Here is a 25410-nt window from a genome sequence, read left to right as displayed (position 1 = left end):
CGGCCCCATGGATTTGTGCTCATCCAGTTTTTCTAAATAGTCCCGAACCACTTCTTTCTCCACGGAGGGCTGGTCACCTCCTCCCCATACTGTGCTGCCGAGTCCAGCAGTCTGGGAGCTGACCTTGTTTGTGAAGACAGAGGCAAAAAAAGCATTGAGTACATTAGCTTTTTCCACATCCTCTGTCACTAGGTTTCCTCCCTCATTTAGTAAGGGGCTCACACTTTCCTTGACCTTCTTCTTGTTGCTAACATACCTGAAGAAACCCTTCTTGTTACTCTTAACATCTCTTGCTAGCTGCAACTCCAAGTGCGATTTGGCCTTCCTGATTTCACTCTTGCATGCCTGAGCGATATTTTTATACTCCTCCCTGGTCATTTGTCCAATCTTCCACTTCTTGTAAGCTTCTTTTTTGTGTTTAAGGTCAGCAAGGATTTCACTGTTAAGCCAAGCTGGTCACCTGCCATATTTACTATTCTTTCTACACATTTGCCCTTTCAACTTGCAGCAAATGCAGGGAGCTTCACCCCACCTCAAAACGGTGTATCCTCCAAGATCCATGGTTGCCCTCTGCCTCCTTGCTAGCTCCCACTTCATGATAGCCTCCCCTCCTACATTAGCTGCTCTGCTAGGGGAACCTACCTTGCATGTTGCCCCTGGAAGCCACCGCATAGGGAGTTTTCCAATCTGTGGAGGTTGCATTTGTCCCAGGGAGAGGAAGAAAAAATCAACCACACATATCAGGTTTTAGTCACATTGCTTAATATGCTATTGGAATACACTCAGATACTATGGCAATGAGAACCTATACAGACTATAATAGAATCGGAGCAGATTTAAAGCTTGCCAGACTCAGACATAACATGCTATAAAATACTTGTGAGTTTAGGGAAAGGACGGTTATTAATGCAGCCCTGCCCTCTCCTACATCTACATGCCCCAAAACTGTGGAGGGACAGATGTAAGGTAGAGGAAGGAGGAATGTTGTTGTGGACATGGCATGTTCCCCTTCTGCATCCTTCTGGTCTGTGATCCAAAGAACTGCAGTTCCTTCTACCCCAGTAGGTGGCATGGATGATATGATAGTGTATTCCCCATAGCATGTGTTCAGAGACTGTTTCTGGAGTTGTTGTCTTTTAAAGAAGATGTAGCTTCAAACATTATTCTTGACACTGTTCAGAGATTTCTCTGTCTAAGACGCTATCAGGAAGCTTACAGGGCATTCATCAAAATCAAGCTGATGCAAACATGAATACTCACAAGAATGAGCCCTTTTATGCTGAAATCTCCTGAAGGCTGAAAAGGGGCTAATTTATTTAAATGATCCCTCTACATGTCAAGCCCCATAGTTTCCAAATGAAGCTGATATTTGTGAGTTAAAGAAACTTTGGCTTAAATGTAGCAACAACAAAAAGAGGGAGAAAGTTACATTTGAAAATCTGAGTGACTGAGAAGTAATAATCATCTGCAGTGATGCAGATGTACAAAAATACAGTTTTCTGCTATTAAGCTTTAAATGTCAGTAAATGGCAGTTTAGTAGATCATTTGCTAATAATGATTAAATTTCTCATTAAAATGTTTCCTTCATTATTCTTCAGGTAGAAATGTGTAATTCAACGATTGTTACATCAATTATACTTAAAAAGCCCATTAAAATACTGAAATATTATCTCTCGTAGCCAGAGTACTTTAAGAGTACTGTACTAATTACAAAAGGAATAAACTCTTGTAATATCACCATTTGAATTGATGCCTTATAAATTCTTAATGTAAAGCTAACATATAAAGTGTAAATCAAATATATAGATCCAATAAAACAAAACCTTTTTAATCTTGTTTTACCTTCAAAAGGATTCTGATTATTGTAATTAAATAATGCATGATATAATAAAGATCTAGAATGTGTGATTATTTCATTGGCAATTGAATATTGGTGCTTTTTATTTATGCAAGAAATTTATCACAGGCAATATGCATCAAGCATTAAAATATTGATACAATTACACCTATCCTGCTGAACCAATAAAAACCTGTGACATGACTCTCTGCTGATGATACAAGGACAGTTTGAAATCCTTGTTAAATTTTAATATTCTGATGTGCTGGGTTATGCTAATTCCGGAAAGGAATAATGACTTCTACATCCACTCTTCTGCCTTTTATTTCTAAGAGATTGCAAATCCAGCTTCACTTGGCCCACAAGTACTGCTATTGGTCATTGTTACTGAGGAAGATTAAAAGAAAACTTTGGGTGGATTTTTTAAATTTGTTTATTTTGCCAGGAACATGGCTATTTGATTGTGCTGTGTCTATATAATGTTAATTTTGTACATCTGTTACAAAGACAACTGTAACTTAAAAGAGCAGTAACTCCACTGAATTCAATGGACTTAGTGAGGATCATGCTCAAAGCCAGTGTATCTCCATCCCTGACTCATTTCCTCAAGGTTACCAATATAGTACCAAGGTGAAGGGTAAGGTGAATGATCAGCTTCATGTAGTTGTAACAGCAATGATGTCTTAATAATGGGCCAGATCTTCTGGCGATGTAAATTGGTGTAAGTCCATTTGTTTCAATAACTTGTTTCTTACATAGTATTTTCCTTCCTAAAGGATCTCAAAAAAGTTTATGAATTAATTAAGAAGTTAATTATTAAATCACTTTACAGGCAGGTAAAATGAGGTACATAGTCTTAAAGTAACTTCTCAGGGCCACATCCTGAGGCAGTCCTTTGTCAGTTAACTGATATAAGACATATGCCCAACAAAAGCCACCAGCTCAGAAATAGAGTACTGGATGTAAACACTTACTTGCTGATTGGTTGCCATGTATATAATTGCAATTCGGACGACAATGGCACTGGAAGAGTTTGTGAAGGGTGAACCTACCACACGATTCACATATTATAATTAAGCATTTTTGACATACCTGAAAAACACAACGTAGTTCCATAAAGAAATGACACGCTTCTGAAAAAACTGCAGTAAGAAGATATGAAAGGACTGACAAAATGTAGGTACTGTGTCACTGCACACCACTATAGGTGAAAGCCACTCTGGTGCAGAGGGTCTTGCAATGTTCAGGACTTGCACAGGCCTTATGCTGACTCTCTAAACAATTGTGAATTTCACCTCGTAAAAATATGGAGACATTAACTAAGGGCTTGATTCTGCAAGATGCTGAGCACCACTTGGGGGTGTTAAAAAATCCCATTAAATTTAGGGAGAGCAAAGAGCACTCAGCACCTTGTAGGATGAGATCCTGTGTGTGTTTTCTTTTCAGATGTTCACCTCATGAATCCTGTCATGTTTTTAACAATCTAATGTGGGTTTTTTTGCTTTCGTTTTAATTCATCTGTGGTCTTTATATAGACAAGTAGACATTGACTGGCTACGATATAATACAGCTGATCATCATGAATGTCTACACAATGTCATATTTATCTGCATCTGTTTAGCTTAAATTATAATCAGGTTTTTATAAGAAACAGTCCAGTTATAATAGGCTGGCATTATAAGGTATCTGTTCAGTTTAGATAAATATGACCAATGTGATTAAAGGGTAAAGTTTTAACTCAAATGAATCTAGTGTTTTTAATTAAAGATGGAAATTCTACACAGAATAATTTAAAAAAAGTTAAATGATTAATTAGCAAGTTAATCAATTACAAAAGATGAAGTAGTAGGTGTATTCTGATGCTTGTTATTTATTTCTATTTCCCTTGCTCCCAGCTTACAAGTACCAACTATGAAGGGACTACATAATCACAATGCTGTCACATGTCTGACAGATTCTGAGGACCCAGTGCATCAACACACTTGTAATTTGCTAGCACTCAAAAGCCATTACTATTTGTATGTACATGTGTCTGTGTTTTGTGTTTGTACATATGTAGGAACAAAAAAGCCCCCAACTAATTAACGTAATGATTTTTATGTTAACAGGTAACAACATTTTCATCCTTATATTTATATGTATAATTTAATTTGGCATTTTTGGGGGTCTGTAATCAAATGCCAGCTCTCTGATGTGCATAATTGGTAGATGGTTAAGAAAAAGGGCTTGATGACATTGGACCTTGTGTTTTTAATAAATAAAATTCTTGGTACTTAGCACTGAAATACTACATTAATAATCTCTTTTTCCGAGTTTAGTTGTTAAAGAAGCACCTTGCACTGAAAATGTATGGCTTACAATATAGATATTTTTCCTCTATAAAAGTAGCTGATTTAGTCAGAAAGGTGACAGTTAAGACTCGTTGCAGAAGAAATTTTTGCATCTTTGCAGAGTGACTTTTTTTTTATACTTTACCATAGTGGCTGTCCATCACAGTTGTTATGTATGCAGGCTGAGTGAGCCCGCGGGGGATCCTAGTTATTTACACTCTTTTTCAAGCTTCGAAGCTGTTATAATCATTCGCTGTCAACTTTGTGCTGACACTGAATTTTACTTTGTGGTTTTTTTATGCTCAGTTTGGGTCTAAACTACTGGCATCCATACCCTACACTGTAATTCTATGGGTGACAGAGTTGACCAGCAATATACAGTATTACTAACAGAGCCTTAGAAACCTGCTGCATATGGAGATTTTTCAGGATTTGTTGATTGTGGACAGTAAACAAAGTCCCCAGGCTTTGTGCTTTTATCCTAGTAGTGGCCCTCAGGAATAAACTGTGTACCATGTTTCATCTCATTGCATTTTCATCTTTAGAAACATGTAAATGTTATTTTCATTTCCCACAAAGCTGCAAAGTTAGAAAAGGAAAACTTTTTTTGTTGCATTTTTATTTTCATGCTTGCTTGTTTTCTTTAGACCTGGGATGCATATTTTTTTCTGTGCTCATCATATGCTTAGCATGATGCTGCTTACAGTAGTGGAGCTAGTAATGGACTAATACTTCAGATCCAAATTGAAATAATGTGTTGTGTGAAATGTTGAGAATAAATTATCATAAAAGAGAGTGCAATGACAAATATATAGGGTTTTTACACCCTTTTAGGTTTAGAAAGAGGGAATTTGCATGCCTATATTTAAAGGCACTGGGTCTATCATGGAGCAAATAAACACATTTCTTTCACATGTTCCTTAATGAACAGGCCCCTCAACCTTTAATGACACTGCATGGAATGATTTCCACATTTAAAATGTGAGATGTTACTATCCAACATACCAGCTCCAATATGAAATTTCATGTACATTGGGGCCCAAAGGGAGTGATCACACAAAATGATATGACCCTGTGCTTAACTGGACTTGAAATAAAGCTGGTCAAGGAGCTTGTGTGCTTGGCCAATGTAATAAAGTAGACAAATAATTACTGAGCAAATCAAACACACTTACACCTCAGATGATTTTGAAATATTATCTATAATCGGGCACTTCTGTGCTAGGAGGAAAGGTTAATAAAGTAATTTAAAAAAGATTGTGTGGAGTATTACAGAAACAGAAGAGGACTGGTGATCATAATTGTTAATCTCCTGAAACACCAGTTCTCTACTGCACAATGCATATATTTTAGTACAACTCTTTATTGTGTATTCCGCTTATTACTATATTATACTGCTTAATTACCTTTTATAAAGAAATCTTATTTTAGCTTCTCCTTTTTTTAAAAACAAACTAAGTTGATGAAATTATTCTAGCAAAGAGTCCATATGCAGGTTATTTAAACCCAAGTATGCAAAAGACTCAGATCAAAACTTAAATAGAAGATAGACTATTGTTTGGACACTAAATTCCCACAAAGATGCTCTACATCATGTTGTGGAATACCATAAAGCTATGGCCATAAGGTGTTCAGTGAAATATTGCCCCAATGCTCCCTTCCCAAAAGTGTCATAAGTAAATAGATTTGGGTGTAGAATGCCACTGATAGATTAAAGTATTAAAATGCACTTTGAGGTCTTGGAATGGGAGGCACTGGGGAATAAGCAGGAAGAACTCAAAATGCTAGTAAATAAACACAACTATGGCATAGTTGGCATCACAGAGACTTGGTGGGATAATACACATGACTGGAATATTGGTATAGAAGGATACAGCTTGCTCAGGAAGGACAGGCAGGGAAAAAAGGGAGGAGGTGTTGCCTTATATATTAAAATGTATACACTTGGACTGAGGTTGAGATAGAAATATGAGACAGATTTGTTGAAAGTCTCTGGGTACAGATAAAAGGGGTAAAAAACAGGGTGATGTCATGGTAGGGGTCTACTACAGACCAGCAAACCAGGAAGAAGAAGTGGATGAGGCTTTTTTTAAATAACTAACAAAATCATCCAAAGCACAGGACTCGGTGGTGATGGGGGACTTCAACTACCCAGACATCTGGTGGGAAAATAAAACAGCAGGGCACAGATTATCCAACATGTTCTTGGAATGTATTGGAGACAATTTTTTATTTCAGAAGGTGGCGAAAGCTACTACGGGGAAGCTGTTCTAGATTTGATTTTCACAAATAGGGAGGAACTGGTTGAGAATTTGAAAGTGGAAGGCAACTTGGGTGAAAGTGATCATGAAATGGTAGAGTTCATGATTCTAAGGAATGGTAGGAGGGAGAACAGCACAATAAAGACAATGGATTTCAAGAAGGCAGACTTTAGAAAACTCAAGGAGTTGGAAGGTAAAATCCCAAGGGAAGCATGTCTAAGGGGAAAAATAATTGAAGACAGTTGGCAGTTTTTCAAAAAGACATTATTAAGGGCACAAAAGCAAACTATCCCTCTGTGTAGGAAAGATAGGAAGTATGGCAAGAGACCACCCTGGCTTAACCAGGAGATCTTCAATGATCTAAAACTCAAAAATGTGTCCTACAAAAAGTGGAAACTTGGTCAAATTACAAAGGTTGAATATAAATAAATAACACAAGTATGTAGGGACCAAATTAGAAAAGCCAAGGCACAAAACGAGATCAAACTAGCTAGGAACATAAAAGGAAACAAGAAAACATTCCACAAATACATTAGAAGCATGAGGAAGACCAAGGCCCATTACTCAATGAGGGGGGAAAGACAATAACAGAAAATGTGGAAATGGCAGAGGTGCTAAATGACATCTTTGTTTCGGTTTTCACCAAGAAGGTTGGTAGCAATTGGACTTCTAACATAGTGAATGCCAGTGAAAATGCGGTAGGATCAGAGTCTAAAATAGGGAAAGAATAAATCACAAATTACTTAAACAAGTTAGATGTCTTTAAATCACCAGGGCCTGATGAAATGCATCCTAGAATACTAGGAGCTGACTGAGGAGATATCTGAGCCATTAGCAATTATCTTTGAAAAGTCATTGAAGACGGGAGACATTCCAGAAGACTGGAAAAGGGCAAATATAGTGCCCATCTATAAAAAGGGACATAAGGCCAACCCGGGGAATTACAGACCAGTCAGCTTAACTTCTGTACCCGGAAAAATAATTGAGCCAATAATTAAGCAATACTTAGAAGATAATAAGGTGATACATGCTAACTATTATTTATTTGTGTAACCCTTCTGCCAGGTCGAGTTCATAGCAGCAAGGGCCGGGTTCAGTACATAGGGGTCCCCTCCCAACAGCGTAACACAAAACCAGCTCGAGCCCCCACCCAGTGACCTGGGAAAATCTTACACACACCCCTGGGCGCCTCGAAGAGGCAATACTTCCCCTCTCGCAAGCACAGAGTCTCAGTGTAGCAGAAAATGTTTAATAACATGAGGTAAATGACATAGCATTAAATTGGGAAAACACCACAACTAGAGTTCATAGACGAAACCATGAGCGAAGACCCACCCCAGCAAATTGGGCCGTGTCCTTTCCCGTTGGTTCTTGAAACCAGCAACCCAAAAATCACCCAAAGTCCCAAAAGTCCAACACCCCCAAAGTCTCTTGGGTCCAGCAACCCAAGAATCACCAAAGTCCCAAAAGTCCAACAACCCCCAAAGTCTCTGTCCCTGGTCAGTGCAGCCCCAGAGTTCAAAGGGGGTGGCACGCAGGGTGTTAAGGGGCACCTTACGTGATCTGAAGCCGACCGGCCGCCTCTCCGTGGTGTTCTGCCGCAGCCTTCACCACGAGCCGCTCCACTCCACCAGCCGTCCCGTGAGCCACTCCTGCCGTCCCACAAACTGCTCTGCTCTACCAGCTGCTCCGCTCCGCTCACCTACCTGTGAGCTGCTCCAGCCGTCCCCGCAAACTTCTCCGCCAGCCACTTAGCAATATAGCTTCAGGCTCCCCCACTAGTTAACACAGCACTCAGTGATCTCAGCTCTTAGTAACTTTAGCTCTTTTGTGATTTCAGCTCTTAGTGATTTCAGCTAGTAGTAGGGGAGCCCCAGTGCTGGTGCACTATTGGCCCAAAGTGAATTCAGCTCAGTAGCCTGTAACTAGACTCCTAATGGAATCAAAGTTAGCTCTGACATTCAACAGTGGAGAGAGGAGGAGGTGCAATTGGTGTTTCAGGCTCACAAGAGGGGCCCACACCACCAGGTACAAATACCTGCCCCCAACCTCTCTCAATTCACTAGGTTTTGTAACCCATGCCCCTTGTCAAGCAAGTGCTACTTAGTTAATGGTGAGTCCTTCTGTCATAGAACAGTTCCACTGGCCTTGATTCACAGAATCAGGGTAACAAAACTTTATTCTTCCTGTCCCAATAACAGAGAAACTGGGGATCCCACACCAGCCAAAGTAACCACTTTCAGTTGCTATTGTCTCATGCCAGGCGGGTGGGTGTGCCTATGCAAACAAGATCAGCCCCTGGAGTTCTTTTCCACACTCGCCATAATTCACCACCAAATGTCAGGGTGGAGCACATCCTGACTCTGCTTACATCTGTCAAGAACAAATCATGTCAAACCAACCTGATAGCTTTCTTTGACAGGGTAACAAGCCTTGTAGATGGGGGGGAAGTGGTAGATGTGGTATATCTTGACTTAGTAAGGCTTTTGATACTGTCTCGCATGACCCTCTCATAAACAAACTAGGGAAATACAACTTAGATGGAGCTACTATAAGGTGGGTGCATAACTGGTTGGAAAATCGTTCCCAAAGAGTAGTGATCAGTGGTTCACAGTAATGCTGGAAGGGCATAATGAGTGGGGTCCCACAGGGATTGGTTCTGGGTCCGGTTCTGTTCAATATCTTCATCAATGATTTAGATAATGGCATAGAGAGTACACTTATAAAGTTTGTGGATGATACCAAGCTGGGAGGGGTTGCAAGTGCTTTGGAGGATAGGATTAAAATTCAAAATGATCTGGAGAAATGGTCTGAAGTAAATAGGATGAAATTCAATAAGGACAAATGCAAAGTACTCCAATTAGGAAGGAACAACCAGTTGAACACATACAAAAGGGGAAATGACTGCCTAGGAAGGAGTACTGCAGAAAGGGATCTGGGGGTCATAGTGGATCACAAGCTAAATATGAGTCAACAGTGTAACGCTGTTGCAAAAAAAGCAAACATCATTCTGTGATGTATTAGCAGGAGTATTGTAAGCAAGACACGAGAAGTAATTCTTCAGCTCTACTCTGTGCTAATTAGGCCTCAACTGGAGTATTGTGTCCAGTTCTGGGCACCACATTTCAGGAAAGATGTGGACAAATTGAAGAAAGTCCAGAGAAGAGCAACAAAAATGATTAAAGGTCTAGAAAACATGACCTAGGAGGGAAGATTGAAAACACTGGGTTGTTTAGTCTGGAGAAGAGAAGACTGAGAGGGGACATGATAACAGTTTTCAAGTACATAAAAGGTTGTTACAAGGAGGAGAGAGAAAATTGTTCTTCTTAACCTCTGAGGATAGGACAAGAAGCAATGGGCTTAAACTGCAGCAAGAACAGTTTAGGTTGGACATTAAGAAAAACTTTCTGATTGTCAGAGTGGTTAAACACTGGTATAAATTGCCTAGGGAGGTTGTGGAATCTCCATCATTGGGGATTTTTAAGAGCAGGTTGGACAAACACTTGTCAGGGATAGTCTAGATAATACTTAGTCCTGCCTTGAGTACAGGGGACTAGACTAGATGAACTCTCAAGGTCTCTTCTAGTTCTATGAGTCTATGATTCTATGTTCTTATTATTTTATTACATAAATAACTACATTATGCCATTTACTAAATATAGTTTACTGTTCTTCTAGGAATAGGTTGGGGCAAATATATGGGTGAAAACTGGCCTTTTTGAGAGTGCTTGCGAAATTTGATCCAAGGCACGAATTTGCTATTTCTTCCAATGTACACAGATCTTGGTGGCATTATTTTCAAACTCCTGCCTTTTCGCAAAATGGTGAATTTTCAAGAATTTGGCTCAGATGAACATTTGGTATTTCTGCAGAAAATTTTTTGTCCTTTTTTCTGCCTGCAAAAAAAAAAAAAAAAAAAAAAGAAAGAAAGAAAGAAAGAGAAAAAGAAACAAAAGCCTATTGGCAATACCGGTAATTCAGGACAAGAACAAAAATGTTGTGGTTTTGCTTGAAAGCATGATTTTTCACTGAATTTGATGGCAGAAGTGAGTTATTTCATACTACTCAGTTATTGTTAGTATCCCCATAAAAAATCTGCATGCCTCTGAACAAGAGATAATCAAGCTTTGGGTAGGGCATATAATTTGATAACTCCACCAGTAGGCAGACATCTTAAAGTATTCCCCATTATAAAATCAACATTTGTCAACAGTTATCACAGAGAAGTCTGAGAATATCATATTTCTCCCTATAATTTGAAAAGAAGATAACAGAGGTAACTGTGTGTGGTCTGAATTGCACTGCAGAACGTGACACTGTGTGATAGCAATTGGCAAAATGTTGACTTCATAACGATTTCTTCTATACCTGTGTTATGTCACTTGTGTCATGAATGGCTAAATCTGGAAATATTATAACACCTTCTTGCATATCTTACTTCTGAAGAAGACTCCTTCACTCCAGGCACTATAGCGATGTCGTTGGTTTTTCTAGGTAGAGTACCAACAATATAAAAATTCTAGTAGACAATTATTATTGATTCATGTTTCCCAGTAACTCTGCTGTGGATATGAATAACGGTTTAAATTGAAAAGTATCTACCCCAAACAAGTTTGACTTTTGTAAGCCTCCCATTGCGAATAATTCTGAAGATGTCTCAAATGTGAAATCTTGGCTCACGCCAATTAATGTGGACTTAGATTATGGCTCTCCTTTATATTTTTTGTTTTTAAATTCATCTAAGTGACTAGTTTTTTATATAGTCAGCTCCCCCCCTTTTTTTTCAATAAAAACATCAGAGTACACTGTGCAATTTTCTCATCTGTACAGTGCTACACCAAGGTGAGTTTTCCTGTAACATTTTGTAGATATAAATCATACAGATGATACAGATGGAGAAAAAAACAGGATAACACTTGTGTGGGCTTTATATAATTAAGGTCAGAGCAGAAAACAATATGACTTTTTTTGAAAATGGGGGTATAGAATTTCACACTATGAATAACTTAGATGTAATACACTGAACAGGTTAGAAAAGTAATATAGTCATAGTAATTACTTTCATCTGGCAAAATATTTCAGTCAGCAATGACTAGCAATAAAGTAAAATGATCGCCTTTACTATATCTATTACAAAAACAATTGTCTAAAATAAGAATGGTTTAAAATATCCACTGGAATATAAAGCATCAGTACTGGAGTCACACATGACGACTCTGTTTTCATGGGCTGTGGTAATCTCAAAACAATTTCCTTGAAAGGCAGGGCCTGGTTTCCAAACAGTGGAGAAAAATTACTTCAATTAAGGATTTATAAATAAAAAGAATACCATCCATCGAGTTACTGTAAAAATAAAATCTAGTTTTTGGCTTTCAGGGTTTATACAAATCACTTATATCCTCCTTAAAAGAGATCTCTTTTTTTTTTTTATAAATATAGTGAATGCGAAACACCATTAATCCAGTAGTAATATCATCTGATAGGAGTTAATCCCTTCTTAGGGATGGCTTTGCCTGGTCCTTTGGAATATAGAAATGTGCTTTTACCGTTTAGGCGTTTTGTTTAAACATCAATCAGTTCTTAATGCTTAATTGTCTCCCTCCCTCCCCGTTTCTCCCACCCCTCAGTAAAAGACCACCAAGTAAAATGAATACTGTCTTCAAAGATATTTCTTGGGAGTCTTATTACATTCTTTAGCCAGTTATTTTGTATTCTAAGGTTATGGATCAAGGGCAGTCCCATGCCTATGGTTTTGACTTGGCTATCTGTTGTGACAGGATGATGCAGACGTACTAGAAGATCCTAATCTGTCAGAGGAAGTCTATTAAGTTCAAGCCCCTAAGCTGTCGCAGCCATATCAGTGATACCAAAGTTACATTTGTTTTTGTGATGACCATTCATTTTGGTCAAATGAAGAAATTGCTACTGTGGTTTTTGTGGCTTCAGGGGTGAAATCTGTGAATGTCACGTACCTTTTAGCCTCTCTGCTCTTTCTGAAACATTATTGAGAATGCTCTTGTATGGAAAAAAATCATTTTTATTGCAGCTGTTTATAAATCACCTTGATCATAAAGTTGGGGAAAAGAGGCATTAGCTTAGAGAGAGAATAATAGATAAAGTTGGAAAAAAGCTAGACTTTTTGCAGATGATTGGGTAGAAGAAAGAAAGCAATCTTGAGATACAACCAGAAGTATTCACTGAGTTCTCGAACAATAACAAGTGCTGTTGCTAAAGCTGTGGATCCTAGTATTCTTGATGTCCATCCAGTGCAAACAAATGCAGGCAAGTAAAGTAGAAAAACTTAATTTTAGATATGTTATCGTTTTAGCGGAATGAAGAACAAATTCTCAGTTTTTGTTTAAATACTTGATTATTGGATTTCAATATGTTGGATGATGATCGTTGAGCTCTTAATTCGTCAGCCATAAATAGTATAGGGCAGCTATTGAGGCCACATCTATAGTGTGCAAAAAGACAAGCTGCTTACCTTTTCTTTTTTTTCTCAAAGAGCTCATCTTTAGAGTTTATAACATCTTCCTCTAGCTGAAGGATGTGTGATATTAAGGGTTCCCCTGTTCTTTTGCAATTATAGGTTTGCAATCCTGGCCCTATTGAAGTCAATAGGAGTTTTGCCATTGACTTCAATAGAGCCAGTATTTCACCTTAGATGTTGTTTCCTGAATTGACTTTTATTGGACCTGATCTTGCAAACACTTACTCATGTGAGTATTTAACTCACATGGGTAGATCCACTGTATTCAAAGTGTTCTATTCTTTCATGATTTAATTTTCAGGGCTACTGAAGTGGGCAGTGTTACTCAAATAAGTGTTTGCAGGATCAGGCCCATGACCAGTGGAGATAATAAAAAGTCAGTCCTACCAATATATTAAAATAATGTTAAGTATCAGCAAGGGCTACTACTCAGAAGAGCAGCAGCATCCCTTCTGCGAAATCGGTGACTTTTAATTTATTGTTTAATGAGAGCCTTATGCCATATATCTTGTGGACTGGAGTTTGATAATCTTCAACCAAGTACATGTGCATGGAGTGCAAAACAATGGAAAATTAAAAATCTCATATTTAAGAGAGGATAATGCTAGGCTGTTCTCAGTGGTGGCAGATGACAGAACAAGGAGCAACGGTCCCAAGTTGCAGAGGGGGAGGTCTAGGCTGGATATTAGGAAACACTATTTCACTAGGAGGGTGGTGAAGCAGTGGAATGGGTTACCTAGGGAGGTGGTGGAATCTCCATCCTTAGAGGTTTTTAAGGCCTCGCTTGACAAAGCCCTGGCTGGGATGATTTAGTTGGTGTTGGTTCTGCTTTGTGCAGGGGGTTGGACTAGATGACCTCCTGAAGTCTCTTCCAACCCTAATATTCTATGATTCTATGATTCTATTTTTGGGTAGACCGTACTGAGCCACAGATTTATTAGCTCTGCTCTCCTACTCTTTTATCTGCATTCCCACCTCCCACCCTCCACATGAAGCTTGTGGGTGTGATTTTCCAACCTTCTCTTGCTGCCCCTCCTTTTCCCATCCTCCCTCTTGTTTTCTGTGTCTTGCCTTCATGTGCCAGCTACCCATACTTAAGGGCAACAAATTCTTCAAGAGAGTCTGGTTCCTCAGGAATGCAAAATGCTTTCAGAATCCAGTGCTAATTCACAAACTTCTGCGACTAACAGTTGCATCTGGAGGCAAAATGTATGAAAGGAAAAGCTCCTGTGAGGGGGAAAAGCTGCATGTAGAATGGAAATTACACAAATATGAAAAAATATCCCCGCTGTCTTTTTCATCACAAGTGCCAGCTTTTCTTTCTAAAACTTAGACTGGGTTCAAACATGACAATTTTTTGTCCTAAGGAGGTTGCACTAGGAGATTTATCTGTACACACTCGCCTTTCATCTGTAATGAGAGTATACCTACAGAACTTTTCCTGTAGCCAGTATAAAATGCCAGACTTTAAATTAATTTATTTTAAGGATAGAAAATAATACAGGTTGTATCTAAATAGGTTTTTTTGTTTGGTTTTATTAAAAGCATCTAGACAGCGTACCTGTGACCTAAAACTAATTTCTTCACTGAAGCCCACAAATGCTAACCAGCTTCAATTAAAAATGCTGTCACCTGTTTATTATTATTTTGTTAAAAATTCTGTAAGATACACACTTCCTTTGGGTGTCCCAAAATGAATTATTTTAGCTAATAATAATAAATAATAATAGTTAATACACATTTTCCTTGCAAGAATACAAACATCAAAACAATGTAGTTGAATGCTGTTCATTTTAATAGAAGTACACTGTAAGGGAAAAAAAAGAAAGTTGTTCATTCTATTTATGCTGAGTTATAAAAAAAAAGCTTTTACTTGGGGCCTTATCCTGAAACCCTTATTGATGTGACTACTCCTTCCTCAGATGAATCATTTCATTGACAGAAACACACAGGAGTATTTGTTCTCAAGAGTGGGGACTTTATTTGTTAAAGGCCCGATTCTGCAGCATTCCTAAACATGATCCTGTCTTTAAACTTAATAAGATAAGGATGTGCTTAGGAACCTTCCTGAATCAGGACCCTATAGTGTAAAACTTTGAATTGCAAAACTAATTTTTTCTACTCTGGGATAGTGTATTGTCTGCTATGGTCTGACACTTTAGGCAGAGTAGCATCACACAGCCCACAAGATAGCACAAACCACAACATTGTCCAGCTATACCGAAAGAAAGAGAGAAGACATTTGATACGGATTTAATCAGGCCACAACTTTATTATTAGATGCTTGGGACTACCTGGCAGATAAAAGTGTACAGTGCAGGTAACCCCATGTTCATTCCGATTACCAGGGGCGCTTCCGCCATCTCCCCCTCTTTTTACATCTTGGTTCCCCCAGACAATCCATTGCTGGGACCTCATCACCGTAGGAGGGCTAAAGTGGGCTATAAGAAAGGGGTGGTGGTGGCTCCCTGCCATACCAATCATAGGAGTCCCCAATGCCTCCACCCCGTTCTGTTCCATTAACAAACACCTCCTTTTTAAGTCCATTTCCAATCCATTTATCCAGTCACTGTTATACCTTCCTTATGGAGTACCTGCACTGGACATCTGCCCCACACTTACATAATGAGTTGCAACAAACAGCCTACTGCCCTTCATGCGATGCATGAACAGAGCCCTCCTGAACCCACTGTGGGGAAGGCGAAACCCCCCCGACTTCACCTAGGCCAATCTGGTGGTGAGGGAAAAATTCCTTCCCAGCTCTCCCTAAAAAGGGGTGACCCACAGCAGGTCTTGACCAAACCTCGTATTTCACCACCTAAAGTAGGGTTACCATATTTGAACATTCAAAAAAGAGGACACTCCATGGGTGGACACGGGGGGGGTGGGAGGGAGGTATTTACACCAGTATCTACCAACTCGCGTTGTATTAATGTGTTATTATACTGTTATATATGCTGTGCGCTACATGTCATCTATGTTGAATATATATAAGAAAAAGTGATATGGCCTCAAAAGTGAAGTTTAATTATTTAAAGTTTACTGTACTTCTTTATATGTAGTGAGTCCTTTCCTTTCACCAGTGCTTCAGTTTTCTTTCTCCTCATGTGCCCACACATACTTCTCTGTAGATCACATTTTTCTTAGCAATGGTTGATTGCTGTTTAAGAAGGCCTGAAAGTCTTTACAAGAAGATTGTCTGAAGTTGTACTGTACAAGTAGAATTCCTTTCAGTGACTCAACATTCAAGTTGTTCCTTTCCTTTGTCCACTGACTTTGCATCAGTGAAAAAATGGGCTCTACATTTGCATTGTGAGAAGCAATAGCAAAGAAGAACTGTGCAATCTTTAACAGTTCGCCCCTAACCGGCCCTCCATACAATTTCAGAAACCCAGTGTAGCCCTCAGGCCAAAAAGTTTGCCCACCCCTGTTCTAGACTCAGACCCAGGGTGCCAGGAAGCTCATCAGCAGACACCAGCCTCAGCTACAGAGTTTTTACCCAGCTCAGAACTCACTTCTGCCCAGACCTCAGGGTTCAAGGATATTCGGGTTACCCACGAGGTCTAATTCTGAACTCACAGCCAAAGTTTACCCTGAGAGGTAAGGTCTGGTTTTGTCCCATCTCTAGTTGATTGAGACAAACTAAGTCTCTGGGGTGAAGTTGAGCCCAATTTGTGCAGCTACAAGATTCACGGCTCCAACTCAGAACCAGGTGAAGTTCTGAGATTTCTATGGCACGTTCCCTTTGGGCTCATTCATGAGGGAGTGGAGGGGGGAAATCAAGTAGATCACAACCTAAAAAAGCAGCCTGACCAAACATTGCAACACAAAAGCTGTTGGCTCATCCTGCCCCATCTGTGTCTGATTTTCTTTGACTGATTGCTGGTTTGATTTTGCAAATGCTTACATCAAGACTTTCTTTCCCCTGCATCCTCCCAGACTCTCCTTACACCCATACATCTCCCAAACCAGGCCCCATAGACCACAACCAGCCCAGGGGCAACAGGCACGGGTCCCCATCCACATCCCACCCAGCTAAGGGTCAAATTCAGCCCCTGCTGCCTGGCTTGCATGGGAAAGCGAGCCACTGGGGCAGAGGAAATCGGCTGCTGCTCTGGGCAAATCTCTGTAGTAATAGGGTGCAAGGGAATAATAATAAAAAGAACCACCAGAAAATATCAGCTGTCAGCAGCCTGGGTCCCAGCCAGCGTGTTTGCTAGGAGAGATCAGAAACACTTAACATCGCTGCCTCCCTTGGTTTCATCCCCCCTGTGTTCACCTAGGCTGCCTGAGCAGCTCCAGGGCCCAAAAATGGAAAAAACGTACCTGCAAGAGACACAAGGTTGTCACCGTGCAGCCTGCTAGCCCTGTAGAGTCGCACCCTGGCTTGCTGGGCAATAATGTCCTGGCTAGACCAAGTCCCAAGAAAATCAGCAGCTCCCTGCTGCATGGTCCATGCACAGACAACTCTCCCTTCTCCCACTGACAGGGGAGGGTCTTTAGGGCTGGCTCTGGACAATGCCCAGCCAGGCTGAAGTTGCAGCTTATATGGGAAATGGTTCTTTGTTTCAGTGCAAGGAGTTGCAGAGGCAAAAGTTCAAATCAGCAAAGTTAAGCAGAACCTTTCGCTCGTGGCTAGCTGGCTTCATCTGCAAAGCACTGTGTAGACACAGGCCTTGATTTATCCCCCGGTCCTGGCAGCTTCTGCCCCGGGGGACCCAGATGTGGTGCCCCCCCAGGGATGGAAAGTCCACCTAGGGATTGGGGCAGTAGTAGGACAAGCTGCTTGCAACCTTAGCAGCCGCACAGTGGATGGGGCTGATCAATGAGGAGGTACTTCTGCTCCCAGTCACTGCAGCAGCCGGGGCAGCCTGGGCTCGGGGCCTCTCCCAGCTCCAGCAAGAGGGTGGGGCAGCCCAGGCTGGGGACTTCCATCCTTCCTCCCCTGCTCCAGCTGGGACTCAGGAATTCCACACACCCTTCCCCAACGGCCGAGGCAGCCCAGGCTCCGACCAGGCTGGGAACTGACTGTCTTCCACCCCAGCCGAGGCAGCCCAGGATCAGGACTTCTGCCCTGCCCTGCAGCCCTGTCCTCCTGCTGCCCCAAACTCCTACTGCAGCTCCCCGGGCTTCCTCATCCTGTGTCTCCTGGGGGCTTCCGCTCCTGATGGTTGCAGCCAGGGCAGCGTGGGCTCAAGAATTCCACTCCCTCCCTCTTTCCCTCCCCCTCCCAACAGCCGAGGCAGCCCAGAGGCTCCAGACTTCTGCTCCCTGCTGCTGCCCGGGTTCCTAGGTTCTGCATCTTCGTCCCCGCCTGGCAAAATGCTGGACATTTTGAGCTATTTGAAAATTCCTCCCGGATGGCAATTTAAGATCTAAAAATCCGGACATGTCCGGGAAAATCCGGACATATGGTAACCCTACAAAGGGGAGGGAGGGTCGGTGCTGCCTCAGCCTGCTCCGTGCAAAAGGGGGCTTCAGGCACAGGACTGCCCCTTTTAGACCCTTCTGCCCATCCGGTTCCATGGGGATGAGTCAGCATCGCCATGCCAGCCCCTTGTCCCCTTTTCCAGCAGCTTTCCTTTCTTCCCTCTCCTTCCTCCCTGCCCCCACCATGAAGCACTGTTTCCTTTGTTCAGCCAGCCAGACAAATTCCTCCCCGCTTAAAAGTGCGGTGCGGGCAATAGTGAAAGTGTCATATATCATAAGTATCCTAGAAATGTAGGGCTGGAAGGGACTTTGAGATGTCATCAAGACCACACCCCTGCAGTGAGGCAGGACCAAGTAAACCTAGAGCACTCTGACAGGCATTTGTCAAGCCTGTTCTTAAAAAGATGGTAATTCCACAAATGCCCTTAGAAGCCTATTCCAGAACTTAACTACCTTTAGAGTTAGAAAGTTGTTCCTAATATCTAACCTAAAGCTGCCATGCTGCAGATTAAGCCCATTATTTCTTGTCCAACCTTCAGTGGACATGGAGAACAATTGATCACACTCCTCTTTCCCGCAGCCTTTAACATATTTAAAGACTGTTATAGGTCCACCCTCAGTCTTCTTTTCTCATGAAGAATGTGCCCAGTTTTTTTTTTTTAACTTTTACTCATAGGTCAGGCTCTCTAAACCATTTATAATTTTTGTTGCTCTCCTCTAGACACTCTCTTCAATTTATCCACCTCTTTCCTAAAGTGTGGCACCCAGAACTGGACACAGTACTCCAGCTGAGGCACCACCAGTGCCAAATAGAGCAACACAATTCCTTCCTATGTCTTACCTACAACACTCCTGTTAATACACCTCAGAATGGTGTTTTCAATGACTGCGTCGTATTATTGACTCATTCCGTTTGTGATCCACTATAACTCCCAGATCTCTTTCAGCGATACTATCACTTAGCCAGTTATTCCCCATTTTGTAGTTGTGCATTTGATTTTTTCCCCTTCCTACGTGAAGTATTTTGCATTTGTCTTTATTAAATTTCATCTTGTTGAATTCAGACCAAGTCTCATTTTTTTCACAGACATTTTGAATTTTAAGCCTGTCCTCCAAAGTGGTTACAACCCTTTCCAGCTTGGTGTCATCTGCAGATTTTATAAGCATACTCTCCACTCTATTATCCAAGTCATTAATGAAGATATTGTATAGTATCAGACCTAGGACAGACCTTGGCAGGACACCAGTTTATATGTCCACCCAGCTTGACAGTGAACCATTGATAATTACTCTTTAAGTACAGTCTTTCAACCAGTTGTACATGAACCTTATAGTAATGTCATTACTGTAGACCACATTTCCCTAGTTTGCTTATGAGAGTGTCATGTGGAAGTGTGTCAGAAGCCCTACTAAAATCAAGATATATCATGTCTACTACTTCCCTCCTATTCACTAGGCCAGTAATCCTTTCAAAGAAGGAAATTAGGTTTGTGTGGCATGATTTGTTCTTGACAAATCCATGCTGGCTAACCTTTATAACCCTATTATTCTCTAGGTGCTTAAAAATTGATTGTTTAATAATTGGTTCCAGTATTTTTCCAGGTATCAAAGTTATGTTGGCTGGTTTATAATTTCCTTGGTCCTCTTTGTTCCCGTTTTTAAAGAAAGGTACTATGTTTGCCCTTTTCCAGTTCTTGGGGACCTCACCTGTCCTCCATGAGTTCTTAAAGATAATTGCTAATGGTTCTGAGATAACTTCAGCTAGTTCCTTAAGTACCCTAGGATAAATTAATCAGGCCTGGCCTACTTGAATGCAAACTTATCCAAATATCCTTTAATTTGTTCTTTCCATATTTTGGCTTGCATTTCTTCTTCCTTGTTAATTGTGTTGCGTATCTGGTCACCATTAACCTTTCAGTGAAGACTGAAGTAAAACAGGCATTGAATGCATCTACCTTCTTGATGTCTTCAGTTATTAGCTCTCCTTCCCTGCCAAGTAGAGGACCTATGCTTTCTTTCATCTTTCTCTTGCTTCTAATGTATTTAAATAATCTCTTCTTATTGCCTTTTATGCCCCTTGCTAGGTGTAATTTATTTTGAGCCTTAGCCTTTCTGATTTTGTCCCTCTATGCTTGTACTATTCATTTGTTTGCCTCCTTTGCAATTCATCCATGTTTCCATTTCTTGTAGAATTTCTTTTTAATTTTCAGCTTATTAGAGAGCTCCCAATGGAGCCATATTGGCCTCTTACTATTCTTCCTATCTTTCCTGTGTATTGGGATGGTTTGCAGTTGTGCTTTAATATTGCCTCCTTGAGAAACTGCCAGCTTTCCTGAAAACCTTGTTCCCTTATATTTTCTTCTATGGTAAATTACCTATAAGTTCTTTGCGGTTTGTTAAAGTTTGGAGTTTTTTTGAAGTTCGTTGTCCTTATTCTGCTGTTCTCACTCCTTCCTTTCCTTTGAATCATGTAGTCGATCATTTCATGATCACTTTCCCTCAAACTGCCTACCTTCAGATGCACAACCAATTTCTCCACGTTGGTCAGAATCAAATCTAAAATGGCTGTTCTCCTGATTATTTCTTCCCCTTTCTGGAACAAAAAGTTACCCCAAAACATTCCAAGAACTTATTGAAAATTTTGTGTTTTGCCGTATTACTTTTCCAAGAAATGTCTGCAAAGTTAAAGTCCCCCATTACTATCAGGTCTTGAGTTTTGCATATTTTTGTTATTTGTTCTAGAAATGCCTCATCCACCTCCTCTTCCTGATTTGGTCTTTATAGTAGACCTCTACCGCAGTGGTTCCCAAACTTGTTCCGCCGCTTTTGCAGGGAAAGCCCCTGGTGGGCCGGTTTTTTACCTGCCATGTCCACAGGTTCGGCCGATGGGAGCTGCGGGAAGCTGTGCGAGCCGAAGGACATACTGGCCGCCGCTTCCAGCAGCTCCCACTGCCCTGGAGCAGCAAACCGTGGCCACTGGGAGCCGCGATGGGCCAAACCTGCAGACACGGCAGGTAAACAGACTGGCCCGGCCTGCCAGGGGCTTTCCCTGCACAAGCGGTGGAACAAGTTTGGGAACCACTGCTCCACCATAACGTCACCCCTCTTTTTTATAACTTTTTTCTTTACCCAGAGACTTTCAACTGGTCTGCCTCACATCCTTCTAGACCTCAGAACAAGTGTACATATTCTTGATGTATAATGCAACACTTCCTCCTTTTTTATCCTGTCTGTCCTTCTGGAACGAGCTATATCCCTTTATACCAATATTCCAGTCATGAGATTTATCCCACCAAGTCACTGTGATGCCAATTAACTTGTAATTTAATTTATGTACTAACACTTTCAGTTCTTTCTATTTATTCCCCATACTTCTTGGATTCGTGTATAGACATCTAAGATGTTGAACAGACTCCCCGGTGAGTCCCAGAATCCTTGCCTTGGCCCTTAACCTCAACTGGGAGGATTCATGAGAAGACAACCTGCACCCCCTACTCCTTCATTCTTGCTCCCAGAGCCCTATAGCCAGTACTGATCTGCTCAGGGTCATACTGGGCAGTATCATGAGTGCCTATGTAGCAGCATGGGGTACTGGTCAGAGGGATGGACGACCCTTGGCAACCTTTCCATAACACATTGGATACAGGCTCTAGGCAGGTATCACACCTTCCATGACATTGTGTCAGGTCAGCAGATGGATGCCCCTGTCCCCCTAGAAGGAAGTCCATGACCACCAGCATCCTACATCTCCTACTCTTGGGTGCAGTGGCTGTGAGCCTCCCAGCTTTGGGGGTAGGTGGCTCCTCCTCCTCTGGCTTTGGGACTGGCTCCTCACCTCCTGTTGCCAGTACAGCATACTGGTTCTTCACCGCAATGGATGGGAGCGAGGGGTGGAGCACTGTCTATTGCCAGCAGCCAGTCTCCTCCCCATAGAGCAGATTTGAAGGGGCTCTAAACAATGCTGGGGGCCAGGATAACAGAAAACTGGTCACAGAATTGGGGAGCTACAGTTGGCTTTTGTTCCTGTACCCCCTTAACAGCACCCAGTAGATATTGACCACAGCTGAAAATTAGGGTCTTAGACTGTAAGCTCTTTGGGGCAGGGACTGTCCTTTAGTTCTGTGTTTGTACAGTGCCTAGCACAATAGGGTGCTGGGCCATGACTGGACCTCCTGAGCACCACTGCAATACGAATAGTAATACTATAGGGCTTATCCTAGAGTATACTGAATTACCTTGCTCTCATGGAGGAGAAAGATGAAAGAACATATAATATAAAAGTTGGGGATGCCTTTACTCACCGGCCAGTAAGCAGTGTACATTTATGCTCAGATTTTTTTCCTGATTATTTCTGCATAGAGTTCTTTTATTTTTTTAAAAAGTTTGTTTTAGAGGAGAACCATGTATTTGTACAAATCAATTATTTGAATATTTTTAAACACAGTAATGTCTACATGATTCAGTGGCAGTGAACATACTTTGCAGAAAGTGTATCTGTCACAAAATATGGGTTAGAGATCTTCTTCAGTGAAGATCTGGCTATTTCAAATTGGTATTTGTTTTTAGAATCCTGCCCAGCTCACCACGCCCATCCCCACAGAACACATACAGTACCCCGAATTTAAATGAGAACTGAAAACAAACCCAATTTACAGTTCAGTGGGTGAAAATTGTTCTCTTCTGTAACGATTTAATTCACATGTGGTCAGTTGGAAACCTTTTGCTTTTTCATCTACTATAGTTCCTTCTCACTTACATGTCTATATATCTGAGTTTTGAACACATAATTATTTCTTCTGAGAGCAGATTATCAATGATTAGCACCTTTTTGTCCCCAACAGGACCATCTACCTGAGCTATCATCTCCAATAAACTTAGTTCAGACAGTCACACTTTCCTTTCCCAGCCCAGATTCACACTGACTCCAGTTCAGGTTTTTAATTTGATCCTCTCCATAGCTTTGAATAACAAGATATGATCACTCTAACTTTTCATACCTTTCAATTCCCTCTCACTGTGAGCTGCATCCCTCATTTTACATTACAATTTAGTGAATTTACTTCAGTTGTTCCCTGAGCTGTTACAGCATATGGTATCTCTGTTACATTAATGTATTAATATTGGATGGGCTCTGCACAGAGAATGAGGCTCTAGAAAAAGCTTGGTATCAGTATAAAATATATCCGTTCTACTTCATGTGATTTCAAGTAAAACTGAATCTTTGTCCTACCTTTCCGAGACATGTACTCTTAAACTGGATGCTGACAGTGCAAGAAGTAACACCTTTCAGCAGGTAAAATACTTTGTTATGGAAGGGATGTATGGCAAGGATGCTGACAACAATTAGCACATGCTACTCATTAACAAAGAGAGATTTCAACTGAGCTGAAGTGGCAGGCTGCCATCAGTGTGATGGTTACGGGACAGTTTAATTTCTAACGAATGGCAGCACTGGATTAGTAACTATATTCAACAAAATGCTGCCTGCATTCTCTTATGGCTTTCATTACCAAATTGAAAATCTGTGTAGATTTCTGAAAATTACTTTTAAATGTAGCCAATCTCCTAGACTGCAAGGCTTGATTTGCTGGTGAGGGAGCCCTGCTGTGAGATTTTAATGAAAGATCATAGTGGCCCTCCAAGACCGTCAAAGAGCTATGGGCCCTGAAAGACCTGAAATAATCTGTTTTACTTTTAATGGCAGCCATTTTATATTCATTAAGATCAAAATGCAGTTTTGCAGGCAAATTGCAAAGCTGTTCCACTCACAGCTTGAGAACCTGGAGGCCCTACAGCTTTTTATCTTGTTCATAAGCAAATATGCAGTTAATATCTTTTAATATGCTTTGATGCTTGGTACCTTATGGGTACATTGTACTGGAGGTTAGAGAACTGCATGTTTCCTTGGCAGTGTCAGCAACGAACTGAAGCACTAGTTCTTTTATTTCCATAATGGCACAAGAAATGAGTCTTTTTTTTTTTTAATATGAGCTCCGCTCAAATAAATTGTAAAGCACCATGTAGTATACGTTCAGGGTCTCGGAAAAGGCACATTTTTTTCACTACATTCCATCTGTTGGTGGATTTTATTATTTAAATTTATACAGCCACATTATTTAAATGTAAACAGCTAAATAAGATAGGATCAAATCATTGGCATCTGGAAACTGTGCTCTTATCCTCTTTGATTGTGAGGTTGTGTGCATTAATAATGGAGTTCTAAAGACTGTGATTCCACCTGATATACTGTATGACCTTAACAGTTGTGATTTTATCAAAGTTTCACTGTACTGGAAAATGAAGATATTTTGCAGCTCATTTCTAACAAGGCTAGTTTGCATTATCTCATGTCCTGAGTGGTCATGCTTTTTTTATATGTTCTAAATATCACTTTGGTTGTTGGCTGTTGCACTTCTGGTAATGAATCCTATTGTAAATTAAACTCCCATCAGATTATTATTTTCAGTGAATAAGCTGCATCTTCACACTTGTGTTGGTGAATTGCATGTACAGAGGAAACCATTATCATTATTCATGAACTGTGTGTAAGAGCTTTTTACTTCACTAGTAGGCTGAATTCTATTCTTACCATAGACTTTTGCAAGGGACTCGTGGTAGCAACAGAGGCCTGTTAAAGTCTGTTGTTGGATTGTTAGGGCAGGAGAAGTGAAATTAATTTCCTATCTCAAGACTGGAAATACACAGGAGTAGTTCATAGAAGCACTATGTTTTCTAAGTTTTATATGCATGTCAGATCTTTCTTTCTTTCTTTCTTTCTTTCTTTCTTTCTTTCTTTCTTTCTATTGTTTTGAGGACTGGGAAAAGTTCAGTTGTTACCCAGTAGAAGGTGCCCGTGTGTCATGTCTTATTTTCAACTTTCAGCTAAGAAGATCCACTCATACAAAGAAAACTGTCAAGACTGGTTGATTTAAGAAAGTGGTGTCAGCCCCTTTATGGAAGTTAATACCAACTGTGCTGTCTCCAAAAAAAAAAAAAAAAAAAAAAAAAAAAGTGCATTAAGACAGCTCCATCAAGAGGCTAGGTACTCTGTCCCCAGG

This window comes from Terrapene carolina, unplaced genomic scaffold (genome assembly GCF_002925995.2).
Source record: "Terrapene carolina triunguis isolate 2854851 unplaced genomic scaffold, T_m_triunguis-2.0 Scaffold132, whole genome shotgun sequence".
NCBI lineage: Eukaryota > Metazoa > Chordata > Testudines > Emydidae > Terrapene > Terrapene triunguis.
The sequence above is the reverse complement of the archived record's forward strand: the minus strand, read 5'-3'. Positions refer to the sequence as shown.